Below are 16,097 nucleotides of genomic sequence, written 5' to 3' on the forward strand. Positions count from 1 at the left end.
TTAAACATTAGTTAAAACAGAATCCCTAGAGTCCCCAGAGGTTAGCTCATACCCTGGCTCAGAGTAAGAGCTCAGTAAGCATCTGTTTGGACTGTAGAAGATTTTTGCATAGATGGGAGGGTTATATTCATGAATCTGTCCTCTCTAGTTCAGTTCTGAAGTTCTAAAACCCAGCCATAGCAAGTTCTCATGGGTCGACTTTCTGCGCAGCCCTGATCTTGTTACCAAGCTACCAACTCCTCAGAATTCAGTGATGTCCCAGGGGTGTATCCCCATCTATAGAGGTATATCCCAGGAGTGTATCCCTGGGATACCTATGTCCCAGGGGTGTATCCCCATCTACAGCATTTCAGACACACTGTCTCCATGACGGCATCTTGGACTGCTCCCTTGCCACGCTCTGCACTGGAAGGACATCTCAGCATGTGTGGGTGGTGTTGGAGGTGTTAGCAACTGCCTTGGAACACAGCTGCACTAGAGTAGCATTTAACAGTAAGCCATCCAACTTCGGGTGATGTAACTACAAGCTCCAGAATAAGTATATTCCATTCTCACCTTGGAACACTCCAGGCACTGCTGCTGGCCTAACTGTGCTTTAAGGCCAGCAGTTGCGAACCCAGCATGGAAGCAGGGACAGTCCTTCTGTGTGTGTATGTTGAAGTTAGGGGAACATGGTCACAGTGTGACAGATAAATCCTCTTCCAAGTCTTAGCAGAGGAGTGCATGTGCGTGTGTGTGCATGTGAGTGTGTAGAGTGTAATTTTCTCAATAGATTCTGAACATATTGTCTTGCTGGGAAATTCCACACTCATGAGATGTGTGATCTTGAGACCTCTTTGGTGACAAATATTTGAGTGCTCACCTTGTACGTGTGTTTCCTTTGGGGTCTCAACAGAAAGCAGATGACACGTTTGAGATAAGATGATCTGAGGAGGGTTCATTTGCAAAGAGACTATTAACAAAAATGTGGGTGTGGGAACCACAGGGGTGGGACAGTAACTTGTGGCTCAGAATAGTTGTGGTGCTTGTCTGCAGATCTGAGGCACAGAGGGAAGAAGCTGTCATTGTAAGCTGGAGGGGAGGGCTGGGGATCAGTGACCTTCCACTGAGGCACCCAGCCAACTGGAGGTGCCTTGCCAACAAGGATCCAGGGGAATACCCACCCTCCTCAACAAACCTCCTCACCAATATCCTTCTGCCTATGGCTTTGGTGATTTTGAGCTAGAACATTGTTCCAGTTCGCAATGAGCTTATAGCCGCATGGTTGATGGAGGTTTAGACAATTTATTGTAAATATAAAGGAAACCACGGCCTAAGATAATTATAGATGAGATGATACAGAAGGTTAGGTAGACATTGAAGTAGGCTTTGAAAGACAGGATTTAGATGTCTGACAGTCGCTGGGCAGAATAATATTAATACTATCTACTATTTATTGAGTATCTACTATGTGCAAAATACTGTCTATAGATCATCTAATTTAATCCTGACAAACAGGAAAGCAAGATTTACAGGGGTTAAGTAACTTGCCTTAGGTCACAAAGCTACAAAGTGAAAGAGCTAGGGTTTGCATTGCGCGGGCTGTTCTCTTCCAGATCCAGGCCCTGGTGCACTGACCCAAGCTGGGGAGATGGTAGGGGGGGGACGAGCCTTCCAGGGTGCTGGAGCAGAAGGTGGGAAAACGCGAGCGCAAGTAGGCAGAGGAGACCCTTAGTCCACGGGACGATAGGGCTTCTTTTACATCCACCCTTTGCAAACACACTTACTTAACAAATCAAGCAGCTGCGAACACTGGCAATACTTATATCGATTCCAACAGCATTGGAGGGTACAGTATCTGATCAGGACTGACTCACAAGCTGTAAACCACACTTCCCGGAAGCCCAGGCGGGCGAAGGGACCCGGATCGCCTTGGGCCTGGGAAAGACTCCATTTCCCAGCATACAGTGGGAGCGCCGGCCCACAACTCCCGGCATGCATGCGGAGGCGGCACGGGCTGGCGCGGGCTCCGCCCCGCTCCGCGGCTGCCCCGCCTCTCCCGCTCGCCCTCAGCCAATGGGAAGGCTCTATACTGCAGGGTGTGACGGGGCCGACGCCGCCGTGGAGTTGCAAGTCGGCGAAAGCGGCGGGAAGTTCGTACAGTGCAGAAGGCGACGCATCTCCGGCTCGGGGTAGGGAGGCCGCGGGCGGCGGGGTCCGAGAGCGCGGGCGCCGAGCGGGGACCGCGGAGGGGCTGCCGGAGGCTGGGCCGGCGCGGGGCGTCCGGGCGTCCGTGACCTCGGGCGGCGCCGCGCGGGCGTCCCTTCCTGCCGCTTCCCCTCAGGCCCAGCGGCGGCCCCGGCTTCGTGCACCTGCCAGGCTGCCCTCTCCCACTCCACCCCCCCCGCCTGTTTGCTCGCTCTCGCGCGCTCAGACCTGCCTCGCGTCCTGGGCACTGGGGGCCCGGGGTCAGAGCCGGGGACCAGGGGCCAGCAAGGACCGAGGAGGTCCCTCTGGCATCGTGAAGTTCACATTCGGGAGGGGAAACACCGAATGGAAGCAAACGCTGCAGTTTGCAGACCCCGAAATCTCCTTTGAAACCAGGACAGGCGATTGGAGGCCAGAGTGGTGGGGGTGAGGAAGGGCAGCCCAGAGGAGCTGAGGTTTGACTGGAGAACCGAGAGGGGGGGAAGGAGCCTGTTCCCCTGAGGAGAGCGTTCCAGGCCCGGGACACTTAGGGTGGGAGACTGGCTCCTTAGCACCCTGTCGAGGTCCGGGGACGCCGGCTAAGAGCTTGCCTGGGGGGCGTGAGGCCGGGCGTGGGGCTCCGTGGGTCGTTTACATTCTAGAGGATTTCGTGGGCCTCCTGCCCTGGCTGAGCCGGGGCAGCCTTTACTGAGGCAGTTGTATCCGAGGGCACCCCACAGTGTTTCCTACCGCCGAAATAGTTTTTGGTTCTAGTCCCAGAGCGCTTAGGTGCTGCAGTTAAATTCCCCGGACAGTGCCAGAGTCGTTGGGCTGAGAGGTAGAGAGAGGCAGACACTGGGTTCCTCTTGAGGCCATCCATTTTTTTAAACCTCTTTTTTGTCAAGCCACTCATTTTTGTCTTTCTTTGTATCGACTCTTCCTTTCCTCCCCTCAACTCCTTTTCTTGCAGCAACTTGGAAATAGCAGTTTTGCTGTTGGAGAGGCCGTTGTAGGGAGCTGTCGAACAGCCGTATTAATCCACCCACCCACCCATCCATCCATCCTCTCTCCCCGACTCCCCCCTCCTTCCCTCCCTCCCTCCCCCCTCCTCCCTCCCTGTCTCCCCGAATTGCTTGTCTGTTGAGTCTGAACGCACAAGAGGGGAAAAAAAAAATGTCATGATTTATTTTTCAGAGTTCAGAATCAAGACACCTTTTTACCATATGCTGAGCATCTCTTTGGGGAGAATTTAATCTACAACGTTAAAGCAATTTCAGAGGAAAGCTAGGGTTCTTTATGTAATCATTTTATTTAGATTATGCTGTTCAAAATGGCGTGTAGTGATTGGAATTAAATTTCTGGATAGATAAGGTTATGTTCATGTACCCATAGAAGGAATGCGACTTAAGTAGTCACCTAATAATAGCTTTCTCTGCTGAAGCGATCCCAGATGGTTATTCTCCGTGCGTCTCAAACATTGCTGATCCGATTCTGTTTGAATACACTAGAGCAACTTGAATTTAATAACAAAAAACTTGTGTGAAGTATCACTGTAAATGTAGTGCTAGTATCTGGTACGGATACCAGGTTCATAGTGTAGTGGCTTCTTTTTTAGTACTGCAGCAATTATGAGAGGGTATTTGTTAAACAAATGGGATAATGGAGTAACGTGTGGAGCATAGAACCTGGCACAGAATAAGTTACTAAGTGCCCAGGAAATGGTTCTGTGGAAAGCTTAGGCTAAGTTCTATTCCAGGAAGCAAGTGTATAAATAAAACCAGCAGTACATTCCAAATGTTGACAGACCCTAACATTTCTTAAATAGGCCACTTTTTTTGGGTATTTGAGAACTAATATGAAATAATGAATATATAAGTGAATGCCTAAATGTCTAGAAAAGAAAAAATACGATTTTTATTTTGGACAACTTGTATTTTGCCTTAAAGTCATCGTAGTAACAGTGTACTATGAATAGAATTTTGAATTGAACAATACAATTTTGAAAGGATTTTTGATTTGAAAAATAAAACTTACTGGAAGCTTTAAATTTACCTTATATCAAATGAAGGGTGATTCCTGAATTTATGCAAATGTGCAAATGCTGATAACACCATATATTCGGCAGTGAACCTAATGGGACTTAAGTGCTGCCTCTGGTGTGTGTGGGTGAGGCTTTCATGCAGATTGGTCTTCTTGGGTTATGAGAGTGGATTGATAACTGAATAGGACTGGAGGGTAGTTTTTGGAGTTGTAGGATATTTTCCACGCTTGCCGAGGTTATTTTTCAGAGTGAGCGGAAGTGGACTCATCAATTCACCGGACATCCCGTACCTGCTCACTGTATGTCAAGAACGGGGCTAGGAACAGTCTGTTCTTGCCATTGGAGAGTTGTGTTTAAACACTTTATTGTTTGTTTAAGTTAATAGAGGTCATTTTTTCATTTCAGTTGTCTAGCATCCAGCACACAAGAAGTTATGTGTTTAGGACATATTTTAAAAACTACATTCTTATTGATAAATTTAGAAAATATGGAATTTTTAATAAGGATATAATTTTAGTTTAGAAGGTGGCAATCTTGACAAAGCACTTAGCTAGGATGTGTTTGTAATCTAGAGTACGTTTGTCCCCTTGACTGAAACGCCTGTGAATATGTTCTTACTTGGCACTGTAAATATGAGAAGAAGGCCAGACCCTTTAATTTTTTCCCAGCTTGGTTCCTGAATGCTGTTTACCTAGCATTGAGCTTGCTGTTTTGAAGTAATTTCATTCACTTTCCCAATTCCTTCTGCCCCACCTCTCCTAGTGTCGTCTTTCATCTCCGCACTCAAACCAAGCACAGTCCACTACAATTCTTTTTTTTTTTTTTTTTAAAGATTATTTATTTATTTACTTGACAGGGAGAGAGAGAGATAGAGCGAGCGTGCACCAGTGAGAGAGGAGACACAAGCAGAGGGAGTAGGAGAGGGAGAAGCAGGCTTCCCGCCAAGCAGGAGTCCAGTGCAGTACTTGATATGGGACTTGATGTGGACTTGATCCCAGGACTCTGGGAGCATGACCTGAGCCAAAGGCGGATGCTTAATGACTGAGCCTCCCAGGTGCTCTAGGACTTACTACCCTTCCTTCAAAAAGGAACGCTCTCTAGAGAGCCTAGAGAGGATGAGATGTGTCCTTCCCTCCCAGTAGGAGTTAGATTTTTAATATTCATCAGTAAATACTAATGACAGAAAAACTACTTAATAGTAGCATTCTCCAGTAAATTTATTAAGACATTTGTTAGCCACAGCATCTTTCTCAACTTGGGAAAATACAGTGTGAATCATATTGTTTCTTTAGTCTTCATGTAGATACATGGATTTTGATGATTCTTTGCAATAATTCCTGTCTCTCCATGGGTTTCTGGCCTATTGGATGGGAACCAGTACTCTAGGATTAAATTAAGATTGACACTGTTCACACTGGCTGATATTTAGGAGGAATATTAAACATACGCACATACCAAGATATTAACCAATAAAGCCATATACATTAAATGCGATGATGTCGTAGGTGGAGTCATATAATTAAATTGCAGGGTTCTTAGGTGGGAGGTTTAGGAGTGTTCCAACCTCTACCTTTTAAAGAGATAATATACTTTATTGGAAAGGCACATTTGTCTTAGGACCTCACTATCTAGTTGGTCCCACAAGGGACTGAAGAACTGGATAGTCATTAGGAACAAGGACAACAGACCCCCCCCCCCCCCCCCCCGCCCCCCGCCCCATCTCCCACTCTTTTAGGGGAAGTTAGAGTTCTTTCTGTGCACTTTTTTCATCTCTTTGCGGGCTGGCTGTCTTGCTGCTGTTTGCACGTGGATGTCTGCTCCGCAGCTAGCTCCTTGTTTTAAGAACCCAAAAGAGACATTATCCATCTTTGTCAATTATATTTAAAATTTTAAAAAATCCTGAATTTGGAAATTTTACAGCTAAGATAACTTTAGCTTTATTTCAGATTAATTGCTTTTTCTCAATTGTTTTACCAAGTAACAGCTGAACAAGTGCCATTGTTTGATGATACTATGTATAAATGCATTGTGAACACATTTCACAATACTAAGAGTTGGAAAGTGCTTTTAAACCTTCAGTCTTCAAAAGCTATGTCTGGAAGACATAGAAGCAAACTTGTACTGTTTCTGTTGGCAATATCGCCTTTTTTTCACTCCTTATTGCAGCTTACTATATAATATGGCAACAGAGCTTGCTAGCAACAAAGGGATTTTATCTAAGTATGAATTTTTTTGTGAGAGGTAGTAAGGAAAAGCCTTTTATTTGGGAATCAAGATAAAAGTTTTAAAAATTCATTTTTTACAAACTAAGCTCAGGTTATGACACTTTAGAGGCTTAGTCTTCCTGGTTTTTCAGGCCTTTAGAAAGTATTTTAGAAACTGTGACTTTGCAAATTTATGTTACCTTTCATGCTGCTGGTAGGAATGTAAAATGGTACAGCCGCTCTGGAAATGAGTTTGGCAGTTTCTTAAGAAACTAAACATACACTTAACAATTGCATTCTTAAGTATTTATCCTAGAAAAATGAAAACTTTTTCACACAAAGACCTGTACATGAATGTTCATAGCAGCTTTTCAAATAATAGCCAGAACCCGAGAACAAGTCCACCTGTCCTTCAGTGGGTAAACGGTTCAATAAAATGTGGTCTAGCCATATAACGGAACACCCACTCATAATAAAAAAAGGAACAATATTGTCGACATGTGACAGTTTGGGTGGAGCTCAACGGGCATTGTACTACTGAGTGACAAAAGCCAATCTCAGGACTGCCTGGGTGGCTCAGTGGGTTGGGCCTCTGCCTGCAGCTCAGGTCATGATCTCAGGGTCCTGGGATTGAGTCCCTCATCAGGCTCTCTGCTAGGCAGGGAGCCTGCTTCCTCCTTTCTCTCTCTACTTGTGATCTCTCTCTGTCAAATAAATACAATCTTAAAAGAAAAAAAAAAGCCAATCTCAGAAGGGTGTGTGACTGTATCATTTTGTTTATATAGTATTCTTTTAAAAATTTTTTTTAAAAAAGATTTTATTTATTTATTTGACAGAGATCACAAGCAGGCAGAGAGGCAGGCTGGGGGTGGGGGGAAGCAGACTCCCCACTGAGCAGAGAACCCGGTGCGGGGCTCGATTCCAGGACCCTGAGACCGTGACCTGAGCCAAAGGCAGAAGCTTAACCCACTGAGCCACCCAGGCACTCCTGTTTATATAGTATTCTTGAAGTGATAAAATTGTAGAAATGGAGAACAAATCATTGTCTGTGTGGTCAAGGCTGGTGGGGTGGTGTGTTAACTCTGAAGAGGTAGCACAGAGGAGTTTCTATGTAGTAACAATTCTGTATCCTGATTGTTGTGATGGTTACAAAAGTCTTTGCACATGATGAACTGTTCTAGGACTATATATACACTCAGAAAAAGAATGTGAAAACTGAAATTCAAATAAGTAGTTTAATTACTAATACTGTATCAATGTCAATTTTCTGGTTTTGCTAATAGTACTGTGTGTGTCCAGTGTATGGCTCAGTCACATTTCATTTAACTGTTAACCCACTGAAGGAGCTGTGGATTGTTTTTGGTTTTTGACAATTACAGATAAAGCTGCTATGAGCACTTACAAGTTCAGGGTTTGGTCCGCCCCCCCCCCCCCCCATTTATTTGAGTATAATTGACACAACGTTACATTAGTTTCAGGTGTACAAAAGTTGTTGGACACATTATGGATTCCACTGCCTGCACCACACATATAGCTACCATCTGTCAGGATGCATCGCTGTTACATTATTAACTATATTCCTTACAATGTGCCTTCCTGTGACTCATTCATTCCATAATTGGAAGTGTGTATTCATGTACAGGTTTTAGTGTGAATTTAAGTTTTTATTCTTCTAGGATAAATGCCCGGGAGTGCGAGTGTTGGGTTGTGGGGTAAGTGAGTGTTTAACTTAAGAAACTGCCAAACGTCTCCACTATAGCTGTGCCATTTTACAGTCCTATCATCACTCTATGAGAGATGCAGTTTTGTCACATTCTCGCCAGCATTTGGGGTTGGCAGTATTTTTTATGTTAGCCATGATGATAGGTGTGCAGTACTATCGCATCATGGCTTTAATTTGCATTTCCTAGTGGCTAATGATGTTGAACATCTAGCTTTTTTGGTGACTTGTCTGTTCGTATATTTTGCCCATTTTTTGTTTGGATTGTTTGTTTTCTTACTGTTGATTTTATTTTATTTAATTAATTTATTTTTTTAAAAAGATTTTATTTATTTGTTTGACATACAGAGATCACAAGTAGGCAGAGAGGCAGTCAGAGAGAGAGGAGGAAACAGGCTCCCTGCTGAGCAGAGAGCCCAAGGCGGGACTCGATCCCAGGACCCTGGGATCATGACCTGAGCCAAAGGCAGAGACTTAACCCACTGAGCCACCCAAGCGCCTCTTATTGTTGATTTTAGAGTGTCCTTTGTATATTGTATATTCTGAATACGAGTGCTTTGACAGATAAGTGATTTGTAAATCTACTCTCTCAGTCTGTGGCTTGTCTTTTCCTCTATTAATATTGTCTTTTGTAGTCCAAAAGATTTTAATTGATGAGTTCCAACTTATTGATATATGAATTGTGTTTTTGGCATCATGCATGTGTCAGAACTCTTTTATCTAATCTTAGGTCAGAGAGATACTTGGAATTTGATGTCTTACATTTAGATCTGTGATCCATTTTGTGTTAATTTTTGCACAGAATAGGTTTATGACTTTAGTCTTTGTTTTTCTTTTCCTTTTGCCTGTGGATGTCCAACTGTTCCAAAATCATGAGTTGAAAAGACTACACTTGCCCCATTGAATCATATTTTACCTTTATGAAAAAAAATCAGTTGGCCATACACAGTAAGCTTCATACCAAAATGAAGATAGGGAGTGAGTGTGCAGTGAAGTATGAAAATTGATACAGATTTATGTAAGTATGGCATGGCTTGAGTCTTAAGTATGTACAGGTTTGAGAGGAGTGGGAAAACGCTCTGAGAATAGCATGAGCAAAGACAAGTCCTAGAAAAAATAAGAACTGGCTGTTTTCGGGAGTAGGCAAGTGAAGGGGAGGAAGGAAGAAGGAAATGGATAGTTTTTCAGGAATGTAACTGTTGGCTAGATTATAGTGTCGCTAACTGGTTTCATTTGATCCTGTGGGTTCTTGAGCAGGAAAATGATACAGCAGAAATGGCATGCATAGAGGTTGTTGTAGACCCTGTGTGGCGATAACAGGTTCACAAAGAACAGGGTATAACCATGGCCCTTGGCTTAGTGCTTTGTGTCACAGCTGTCTACTGGAAAGCTCGAAAAGTGGTGTAATGTCAGAGTATGAAGTCCCTGGTATTTTCTGGAAGAATCCTGGTAGATTTCAGACTTTTGCCACTGTCTTTGGCAAACAGAACTCTGCTGCACTTCCAAACTCTTTCAAATCAATGCTACTTTCTGTACATTTCAGTACACGTGGGAGGAAGAGTAGTTTCTATTGACTCATTGTTGACATGGTTGACATTTCTTATCAACCTGAGGGTCCTTGAGGTGAGCAACTGAAATGGTGAAAACAAAGAGTTATTAATAAGTTGGTCCAATGAGGAGAGCTAATGGCACTGCCTTTATTTCATCATGGCAGAGAGGAGACTTGGTTTATTTGGTCAGTGTGTCCTGCCGCTTGTATATGAAGAGCTCTACAGAGAATGAGGGCCAGCAGTCCTAAATTACTGAAGGCTAAACAAGGACACGTTTCAAATTGCAGCATCAGGATGAGTTATAGGTCAGAATCTGGAAGAATTTCCAGACGATTAAAAACATTAGATACTTCATGAAAGCGACCTGACAGCTCCTTAAGGTCAGAATAGGAACCTCCCTGTACTTCGGGAGCGTTTTCCTTGAGTCAGGAGGATGTGACAGGGACAGGCCATGAGTTCTCATTTGTTAATTTGTGACCCAGATTACTCAGTTTTTGTTTCTTAGCACCCGTTTCCTTTCTTGATTTCTTTATCTAAACAAATTATACCCCCCCACCCCCTGCCATTCATCTGATGGAATCTCTTTTGGTTTCTGCTTTCTTTCTTGCATTTAAAAGATTATCTTGGATATTGATTGGACTTCTGTCATTTAAAAAATAATCACCCAACAAATAAATCTTAATCTCAGGCAAATTGCCAAATATCAGTGCATTTCTGCTTTTTTTTAGTTAGAACATGGAAAAGCATGTCATCCCATTTTCTAAAACAACGATGACTTCTTGAGCAAGAATTTACTGCCTAAAAGATCACTGTGACGTGTGTTAATGAAAGATTGGCAGTGTGAAAAGCTTTGGTGCAACCGCTTGTCTTCAGAGTACCTTTCCTGTTTGATTTAATTTCTTTAGTCTGATTTTTTTCTACCAGTCTAGATCTTTTTCCCATTGATGTGTTGAAATTGACCAAGAATATTTCATTTGTGATTGCAGCCCTTCAGTATTGTCACGGAGGTTTATTATTTTTTTTCCTCCTTTTTCTGCAGAAGAGCAAGCTCTTACAGTGCTATGCAAGCTGCCCATTTAAAACTATCATTGCTTGGCACCTATGCCCTAGTGACAGTTTGACCAACATGTGAGCAGGCACACTGCCATCCTGACAGATGGGCGGGCGTATAGGCAGCCAAGAAACCATGTATCTGCATCTAGTGTATTTGTTAAGGGCAGGATTCCCAGTCGGGGATGTTCAAACGTCTGTCCATCCTGAGCTTTCACGCCTATGGATAAAGGGATGTCATCATTAATTTCAGCTTCTGACTGAGATTCCATGGGTATATAAGAGCTTCTTGGCTCTTACAGAAGTAGGCAATTGGGGACAATCAGGATAATTGTTCTCTCCTTCATCATAGGACTACTCCAAATAATCCTTTCCTCTTTCTTCTGGCCAGCTAGGTTTGCAGTGAGTACAAACCTGTTCAGTCCCTATACTTCTAGAATATGTGCTATTCATTTATTTTCTAGAGAACAAAAGCTTTGAAAGTCATTTAATATTTGTGCTTTGGACAGCAAGGTATATGATTGAAGTCAGGTAGATCTGGGCTCAAATGTTAACCCTGTATGACATTAGGGCCACCTGATTTTACCATCAAATCAAGGTAAAATAATACCTATTTCAGCCTGGCTGTGATCATGAATGGTGAGATGTGTATTTGAATTACTTGGTATAAGGTCTGGCCCACAGTGTGTGTTCAGTCAGTGTTCATCATCACTACCATCATCGTTGCTTTAACATACCTGAGGGAATATTTCTGTGGAGAATTTTTTGGAAACAGGAAATCTTTTTTTCAGCTTATCTCCCACCATTTTTTAAAGTCATGTATTGGATATTAGTAGATTAGTCTATAATGGAATGCTTCCAGTGACAGGGAACTCACTACCTCTAGAGCAGGTTATTCACCCACGGCATTAGTGACATTTTAGGTGGGTCATTCCTGGTTGGGGCAAGGGGTTCTCGGAATTGTAGGCTGTTTAGCAGCATCTCTTGCCATGGGGACAAAATCATCCCAGGTTGAGAATCCCTGCTCTAGAGACAGCCTATCCTGTTTTTTGTTTTGTTTTTCTGAAGGTTTTATTTATTTATTTGAGAGAGAGCAAGAGAGAGGGAGAAAGTACAAGATGGGGATCAGAAGTACAAGATCAGAGGGAGAAGAAGACTCCCCCCGAGTGGGAGTGGGAGAAGCCAACGCAGGACTGAATCCCGCGACTCCTGGATCATGACCTGAGCCGAAGGCAGACACCCAACAGACTGAACCATGCAGGTGCCCCAAACTGCCCTGTTTTTAATCAAGTTAGCAAGCTTTTTCTTATATTGAGTGGAAGTCGTCTTTCTGATTTCTGCTACCCAATTCTGTCTTTTGGAGACACTAGAACAAGTGGCGTCTCTGTTCTGTGTAATGTCTTTTCAAATACTTGAAGATGGTCATCAGGTTTTCTCAGTCTTCTTGAGCTGAGACATCTCTAGTTCATTAGCTGTTCCTTACAAAGCATGTTTTTGTGTCATTTCACCCCATTGGTGGCTTTCCTTTGATTTAATTCCATTTTTAGACTGTAGTGCGTAGGATTGAATGCAGTACTCTGGGGCTGGTTTGATCAGTAAAAATAGAGTCGTATCTCTTGTTTTGGATATAGCATTTCTATAAACTTGTATTACTGTGGGGAAGAATAATACCTTTCTTCTACATACTGTGTTCTTATTATCAGCTATATAATAGCTTTGATGACCACATCATACATCGAACTTGGATGATGTTGAGTAGATCTATCTAAGCTGTATCTTTAGCCTTTTCTCAGGCATTAGTTTTGGGGTCCAACATGGGAGCTTATGTGTATCCTGTTAATTTTTTTTTTTCAATTGGATTTAGCTAACTACAGTATTAATTCTTGGTTGACTTGGAAGTTTTTTTTTAAAAGGAAGTAGGTGATGATGCCATCAACTAAGATTGAAAATACAGGAGCAGGGCCTTTGTGTTCGCATGTGTGTGCATTTGCGCATGGAGATTGAAAGGGGATTAAGATGGAAGCCTGGGGAACCCTGATACTAAGAGGCATCTGGGAGAAAGGAAGGAAAAAAGGCTAGCAAGGGAGAGGTGGGTAGAAGGTAGGATGAAAATGAGGGGAGTGTCTTGGAGGCTGGAGTGACTGTGTGAAGGACAGTGATAGATACTTGAATACAAAATGAATAGGAGTGGTCTGCTTTCTCTGCGCATTGGTATTTGCCCTGTCATTTAACTGTTCAGTTAATGGCATTATCTAGTCAGTTATAGCTGGAAAATTAGAGTCATTCTTCATTTCTTCTTCACACTCTTGCTTCTATTTGAGTTACCAAGTTCTACTGATTAAAAAGAAATTTTTTCCCCCTGAAGTATAATATACATACTGGAAAAAGCACACATATTAAGGACCTAGCTCAGTGACTTTTTTTTTTTAAACAAAGTGAACATACTAAAATCACCACCACCCAGAGCAAGACGTGCACTCTTCTAGCACTCCACATGCCCCTGTTGTGCCTCTTTCCAGTAATTGCTCCCACCCAAGGTAAAACCAGTAGTCTGACTTCTGTAACTATAGCTTAGTTTTGCCCGCTAAGGGAAATCTTACTGTATATAGTCCTTTTTACCAAGCTTCTTTCATGCAGCGCCATGTCTGAGGTTCATCTTTGCTCTGTGTAGTTTGTTGTTTCATAGCTCTGTTGTTCTGGTTATCTTTTACTGTACAATAATTAGTTTTGGTTTTTGATTACTGCATAATGCACCACTCCAAACTTAGTGGGGTGAAACAGCAGCCGTTGTGTTGGCTCACGGATTCTGTGGGCTAGGAATTTGGTGGGCATAGCTTGTCCATGCGCTGCGGTAGTTGCAGTCTAGAATCGGTTAGAAGCTCCTTCACTGACATGCATGGTACCTTGGCTGGGGTGTCTCAAAGACGAGGTTCATGTGGGATTGTTGACCACAACAGCTGCACATAGAATTCTCCACCAGGGCTTGGGTTTTCACAGCATGTCGGCTGGGTTCCCAGAGGAAGCTTCCTGAAAAGTGACTTATCCTTGAAAATCATACAGTGTCACTCTGCTGTACTCTTGGTTGAATTAGATACAAGCCTGCCTGGATTCAAGAGGAGGGAACATAGACCTCGTGTCTTTCTGGGAGAGGTGTCTGAAATTGTGGCCATTTCTAAAAGTTATCACAAATTATATACTACAGTTTATCCACCGTTTTGCAGATGAATTTGAGTAATGACTTCTTTGGAGCAGTTATGGATAATGCTGTCTTAATAATTCTTACTCATATCTTTGGGTTCACATATATATTCATTTTAGTTGGGTATGTGAGAGCAGAGTTATTGACCATAGTGTGTATGTATTTCAGCTTTGATGAATATATACTGCTGACAGTTTTCCAAGGCGGTTGTACCAATTTATATTCCTACTGATAATGTATGTGAGATCCAGTTGCTGTGCAGTCTTGCCTCTACTTGGTATTGTCATTTAAACATTTAGAACTTTTTTGAACCGTTTCTTGGTTGTGTAGAAGATCTCAGTGTGATTTTAATTGGCATTTCCTTGATAGGCATTTTGCGTAATTTTCGTATACTTGTTACTCATTTGGTTATTCTGTGTTGCAGAGTGACTGTTCAAGTCTTTTGCCCATTTTAGATAAGTTGGGTTGTCATTTTCTTATTGAACTATTGGAGTTTGCATATGTTCTGGATATAAATTCTGTGTCGAATACATGAATTGTAAAAAATCTCTTCCCATCCTGTGGCTTGCCATGTCATTCTGGTAATGTGTCTTTTGATGAACTAAAATTCTAAATTTTAATCAGTTCCATCTTACCAGTCCTTTTTTTTTGTGGTTTGTGCTTTTTGTGACCTGTTTACTTTTGCCACCCAACAGTCGTGAAGATTTTTTTTTTTAAAGATTTTATTTATTTATTTGACAGAGAGAGACACAGTGAGAGAGGGTACACAAGCTGGGGGAATGGGAGAGGGAGAAGCAGGCTTCCTGCCGAGCAGGGAGCCCGATGTGGGGCTCGATCCCAGGACCCCAGGATCATCACCTTAGCCAAAGGCAGAGGCTTAACGACCAAGCCACCCAGGGGCTCCGAAGATTTTTTTTTTTATGTTATCCTCTACTGGCTTTATTATTTTACCTTTCATATTTAGATCTGAGTCTCCAGGAATTGATTTTTGTGTGTTATGAGTTAGGGAGGTCAGGATCCTCTCTACCCTCCTCCCCCTGTATATTTAACCATACAAGTAGTAGCCGGTAGCATTGGGTCAGGTGGACACAGCTGGGAATTAGGGTTTCTATATTCCTAGCCTTAACCTACCTTTCATACACCTTCTGAACTCTGGCTTATTATTAAACCCTTCTGGCCTTAGCTTCATCTGTAAAAGGAAGGATTTGAAAGAAACTTGTTCTGATTTTTGTTCTGACTCTGGTTTATTAGATCATTCTGTGTAGTTCTACAGTTTTATTTAGGCTTGTTAGACTCTTAGATCTGAATTCTATCTGATGTGTTCCTGGTAACTCCCAGCTTTCTGCTATTGCCAGTAGTGATGAGTATGCCATTTAGAGCTTCATCTAAGCTACTGATGAAACACAGATTTTTGATCATGTTGGCAAGTCACTGCCCAGACATGGTCTTCTGATCTTCTTGGTATTTTTTGTCCCTTGCCAGGAACTCATTATTCTGTTTTAGTAAGCCATGGTTCAGGACACGAGTTCAATTTTTGAAAGCCTTTTGCATATACTATTCCTTATGCTTGTCCCTTACTTCGGTTTCTACTTGAACTTCTAAGAGTCACAGATATGGTGTAGAGTTTCATGAATCATCAGAAGTCATTTGTGACTGGTGAGTTCTAATCTCAACAGTCTCCCTTCCGAACATCTTGCATATGTGCTTCTGGAAAGTGGTGTGCCTTTGAATGTCAGGTTTACGCACTGTAATTGTGTCCTAAGTAGAGTAGTCAAGAACCACCTGGATGACAGAACAGGAAATCTGTCATTTGCTGATTCCTTTGTGTACTTAGGGCCCTGCTTTGGGGTAACTTCTACCCTTCTTTCAGGAGGTCAAGTTTTGTTTCTACAAAACAGTATAACTCCAGTATAGATATATTGTTCCTTCCTTCATTATCCTTGATACTGCATTTTTCTTCTCATTAACTTCTTTAAACACCTTTATTGAGATGTAGTTCACATAACCTACGATTCCCTCATTTAAGGAGTATTGTTCAGTGGTTTTTAGCATCTCCCCAGGACTGCAACTATCGTCATAATCTAATTGTACAATATTTTCATCAACCTTTAAAGAAACCTCCTACCCATTAGCAGTCACTCCATTCTCTCTTCACTCCCCACAGCCC

At 42.6% G+C, this 16,097-nt stretch overlaps 1 protein-coding gene across 1 annotated transcript in view; it reads left to right on the plus strand.

Moving 5' to 3' along the window:
• The first annotated feature begins 2,068 nt into the window (after window positions 1-2,068).
• The window catches only part of VRK1 (VRK serine/threonine kinase 1), a 74,696-nt gene continuing 60,667 nt past the window's right edge, over window positions 2,069-16,097 (plus strand). The window contains exon 1 of the mRNA XM_032345217.1: window positions 2,069-2,171. The gene's annotated coding sequence lies outside the window, so the exon portion shown is untranslated. The remainder of the gene's footprint in view (window positions 2,172-16,097) is intronic.

This window comes from Mustela erminea, chromosome 5 (genome assembly GCF_009829155.1).
Source record: "Mustela erminea isolate mMusErm1 chromosome 5, mMusErm1.Pri, whole genome shotgun sequence".
In the NCBI taxonomy this organism is placed as follows: Eukaryota; Metazoa; Chordata; class Mammalia; order Carnivora; family Mustelidae; genus Mustela; species Mustela erminea.